Source organism: Trichoplusia ni, assembly GCF_003590095.1.
Source record: "Trichoplusia ni isolate ovarian cell line Hi5 chromosome 8 unlocalized genomic scaffold, tn1 tig00000634_group7, whole genome shotgun sequence".
NCBI lineage: Eukaryota > Metazoa > Arthropoda > Insecta > Lepidoptera > Noctuidae > Trichoplusia > Trichoplusia ni.
Genome location: NW_020799649.1, coordinates 17567 through 22500, shown reverse-complemented (window position 1 = coordinate 22500; position 4934 = coordinate 17567). Strand labels below are relative to the sequence as shown.

General features: G+C 42.2%; 1 non-coding gene across 1 annotated transcript; it reads right to left on the bottom strand.

Moving 5' to 3' along the window:
* Positions 1–350: 350 nt before the first annotated feature.
* Positions 351–2253, bottom strand: LOC113506262. The gene has a single exon (XR_003401710.1). It is a non-coding gene; the product is annotated as a small subunit ribosomal RNA (ribosomal RNA).
* Positions 2254–4934: the final 2681 nt, after the last annotated feature.

Here is a 4934-nt window from a genome sequence, read left to right as displayed (position 1 = left end):
AAAAAAAAAAAAAACATTTACCCCCGTCGCGGAACACCGCGTAATCTGCAACGAGAGAGAGTGAACGTTAACGAACGCGTATCCACCTAAAGCTTATATGTTTCTCACGGTTTGCGGATTTTATGTTAAACCGTATCGTAACGAAGCATAAAACTCTCGATTGTACGCGACGCGAGACGAACGACCGGCGCGCCCGGACAGTTAAGCCATGGAACGCCTGTCGGTTCGGTCTCTTTTTAAAAGTTCATCGATACGATTGGATAAAAGTGTCGACGAACGTTTTAAGTATTTGGAGAACATTAATGTGACATCGTTTCGCGTACGCAGTGCACGTTAAAACGGTACATCGTTAATGATCCTTCCGCAGGTTCCCCTACGGAAACCTTGTTACGACTTTTACTTCCTCTAAATGATCAAGTTTGGTCAACTTCCCAGCAACGCCGACGGCCGTGAAGCCACCGCGTGTCGGTCCGAAGACCTCACTAAATCATTCAATCGGTAGTAGCGACGGGCGGTGTGTACAAAGGGCAGGGACGTAATCAACGCGAGCTTATGACTCGCGCTTACTAGGAATTCCTCGTTTATGGGGGATAATTGCAAACCCCAATCCCCAGCACGAAGGAGTTTCAGCGGGTTGCCCGGGCCTCTAGGCCAGGGAGAACATGCTGATTCCTTCAGTGTAGCGCGCGTGCGGCCCAGGACATCTAAGGGCATCACAGACCTGTTATTGCTCAATCTCGTGCGGCTCGAAGCCGCCGGTCCCTCTAAGAAGAATTTTAATACGTCGCCAGTGAGTTGCGTGACGCGTAGCCACGCACACCTAAATGACGACGCCTATTTAGCAGGCTAGAGTCTCGTTCGTTACCGGAATTAACCAGACAAATCGCTCCACCAACTAAGAACGGCCATGCACCACCACCCACCGAATCAAGAAAGAGCTGTTAATCTGTCAATCCTTCCGGTGTCCGGGCCTGGTGAGATTTCCCGTGTTGAGTCAAATTAAGCCGCAGGCTCCACTCCTGGTGGTGCCCTTCCGTCAATTCCTTTAAGTTTCAGCTTTGCAACCATACTCCCCCGGAGTCCAAAATCTTTGGTTTCCCGGAAGCTGCCCGCCGAGCCATTGTAGTAACGTCGGCGGATCGCTAGATGACATATTTACGGTTAGAACTAGGGCGGTATCTAATCGCCTTCGAACCTCTAACTTTCGTTCTTGATTGATGAAAACACCTTTGGCAAATGCTTTCGCTGATGTTCGTCTTGCGACGATCCAAGAATTTCACCTCTAACGTCGCAATACGAATGCCCCCAGTTATCCCTATTAATCATTACCTCGGAGTTCTGAAAACCAACAAAATAGAACCGAGATCATATTCTATTATTCCATGCACGAAATATTCAAGCAGCATTTTGAGCCCGCTTTGAGCACTCTAATTTGTTCAAAGTAAAATTGTCGGCCCACCTCGACACTCACCGAAGAGCACCGCGATAGGATTTTGATATTGAACCGGCGTATTACCGCCGGCTCACCGACGATATGCTCCGCAGACGTGTCAGTATCACCGCGGATGCGGTGCACCGACAGCGCGGCGCACAAATGCAACTACGAGCTTTTTAACCGCAACAATTTTAGTATACGCTATTGGAGCTGGAATTACCGCGGCTGCTGGCACCAGACTTGCCCTCCAATTGTTCCTCGTTAAAATATTTAAAGTGTACTCATTCCGATTACGAGGCCTCGTAAGAGTCCCGTATCGTTATTTTTCGTCACTACCTCCCCGTGCCGGGAGTGGGTAATTTGCGCGCCTGCTGCCTTCCTTGGATGTGGTAGCCGTTTCTCAGGCTCCCTCTCCGGAATCGAACCCTGATTCCCCGTTACCCGTGACAACCATGGTAGTCGCAGAAACTACCATCGAAAGTTGATAAGGCAGACATTTGAAAGATGCGTCGCCGGTACTGGACCATGCGATCGGCAAAAGTTATCCAGATTCATCAAAATTAACGACTTCAGACACATGGCCATCCGTCGATTGGTTTTGATCTAATAAAAGCACTCATCCCATCACTGGTCAGAGTTCTGATTGCATGTATTAGCTCTAGAATTACCACAGTTATCCAAGTAACTGAGTAAGATCTAAGGAACCAAAACTGATATATTGAGCCATTCGCGGTATCGCCTTAATACGGCTTGCACTGAGACATGCATGGCTTAATCTTTGAGACAAGCATATAACTACTGGCAGGATCAACCAGGGAGCTTCATTCATATGAAAGACGTTCTCGTTCGTTTCGATTTTCGATTGCGGTGGTACACACGTATACCGTCCTCTCTCTATATCGATACTTACGAGAAATCACAGAAGTACGATTTAAATGCCGAAACCGATAGAATCCAAGTACACAACGTGTAGTGGACACCAGCCCCGACAAGTATACAAATTTGAAATGCTAATTAGACGAACTAATTAGCTAAAAACAATTAAAATAGTGAAAATTTCTTAAAAATAACGCTAAAATTAACTATAAAAGGACTAAATACTAATTTATTTCGCACCTAGACGGTATAGAACACGTCTAGGGGTTGGACGGAGCCAAGGTACACAGGTTAGGATCGAAAACCGCAAAGGAATACAAGATTTTTACACAAAGTGTTTTCGTTTGTATGGCGGTTTCGCTCCCTACAGGTAACCTCGGTTCGTATTAGAATTAACACAAAATGAAAAATATCTCTAAAACTATAAATGCTAGCCGAACGGGTGAGGTGTCGTTGGAAGCGGCTCGGCGAGACCTATCCAACGGTGTATAAATGTAAAATAACCCTAGTACAAAATTAAAAAGTTTTGGTCAAAAAACTAGTTTTTCCGAACAAAAATAACAGTTATTGACACAGAAGTACGATTTAAATGCCGAAACCGATAGAATCCAAGTACACAACGTGTAGTGGACACCAGCCCCGACAAGTATACAAATTTGAAATGCTAATTAGACGAACTAATTAGCTAAAAACAATTAAAATAGTGAAAATTTCTTAAAAATAACGCTAAAATTAACTATAAAAGGACTAAATACTAATTTATTTCGCACCTAGACGGTATAGAACACGTCTAGGGGTTGGACGGAGCCAAGGTACACAGGTTAGGATCGAAAACCGCAAAGGAATACAAGATTTTTACACAAAGTGTTTTCGTTTGTATGGCGGTTTCGCTCCCTACAGGTAACCTCGGTTCGTATTAGAATTAACACAAAATGAAAAATATCTCTAAAACTATAAATGCTAGCCGAACGGGTGAGGTGTCGTTGGAAGCGGCTCGGCGAGACCTATCCAACGGTGTATAAATGTAAAATAACCCTAGTACAAAATTAAAAAGTTTTGGTCAAAAAACTAGTTTTTCCGAACAAAAATAACAGTTATTGACACAGAAGTACGATTTAAATGCCGAAACCGATAGAATCCAAGTACACAACGTGTAGTGGACACCAGCCCCGACAAGTATACAAATTTGAAATGCTAATTAGACGAACTAATTAGCTAAAAACAATTAAAATAGTGAAAATTTCTTAAAAATAACGCTAAAATTAACTATAAAAGGACTAAATACTAATTTATTTCGCACCTAGACGGTATAGAACACGTCTAGGGGTTGGACGGAGCCAAGGTACACAGGTTAGGATCGAAAACCGCAAAGGAATACAAGATTTTTACACAAAGTGTTTTCGTTTGTATGGCGGTTTCGCTCCCTACAGGTAACCTCGGTTCGTATTAGAATTAACACAAAATGAAAAATATCTCTAAAACTATAAATGCTAGCCGAACGGGTGAGGTGTCGTTGGAAGCGGCTCGGCGAGACCTATCCAACGGTGTATAAATGTAAAATAACCCTAGTACAAAATTAAAAAGTTTTGGTCAAAAAACTAGTTTTTCCGAACAAAAATAACAGTTATTGACACAGAAGTACGATTTAAATGCCGAAACCGATAGAATCCAAGTACACAACGTGTAGTGGACACCAGCCCCGACAAGTATACAAATTTGAAATGCTAATTAGACGAACTAATTAGCTAAAAACAATTAAAATAGTGAAAATTTCTTAAAAATAACGCTAAAATTAACTATAAAAGGACTAAATACTAATTTATTTCGCACCTAGACGGTATAGAACACGTCTAGGGGTTGGACGGAGCCAAGGTACACAGGTTAGGATCGAAAACCGCAAAGGAATACAAGATTTTTACACAAAGTGTTTTCGTTTGTATGGCGGTTTCGCTCCCTACAGGTAACCTCGGTTCGTATTAGAATTAACACAAAATGAAAAATATCTCTAAAACTATAAATGCTAGCCGAACGGGTGAGGTGTCGTTGGAAGCGGCTCGGCGAGACCTATCCAACGGTGTATAAATGTAAAATAACCCTAGTACAAAATTAAAAAGTTTTGGTCAAAAAACTAGTTTTTCCGAACAAAAATAACAGTTATTGACACAGAAGTACGATTTAAATGCCGAAACCGATAGAATCCAAGTACACAACGTGTAGTGGACACCAGCCCCGACAAGTATACAAATTTGAAATGCTAATTAGACGAACTAATTAGCTAAAAACAATTAAAATAGTGAAAATTTCTTAAAAATAACGCTAAAATTAACTATAAAAGGACTAAATACTAATTTATTTCGCACCTAGACGGTATAGAACACGTCTAGGGGTTGGACGGAGCCAAGGTACACAGGTTAGGATCGAAAACCGCAAAGGAATACAAGATTTTTACACAAAGTGTTTTCGTTTGTATGGCGGTTTCGCTCCCTACAGGTAACCTCGGTTCGTATTAGAATTAACACAAAATGAAAAATATCTCTAAAACTATAAATGCTAGCCGAACGGGTGAGGTGTCGTTGGAAGCGGCTCGGCGAGACCTATCCAACGGTGTATAAATGTAAAATAA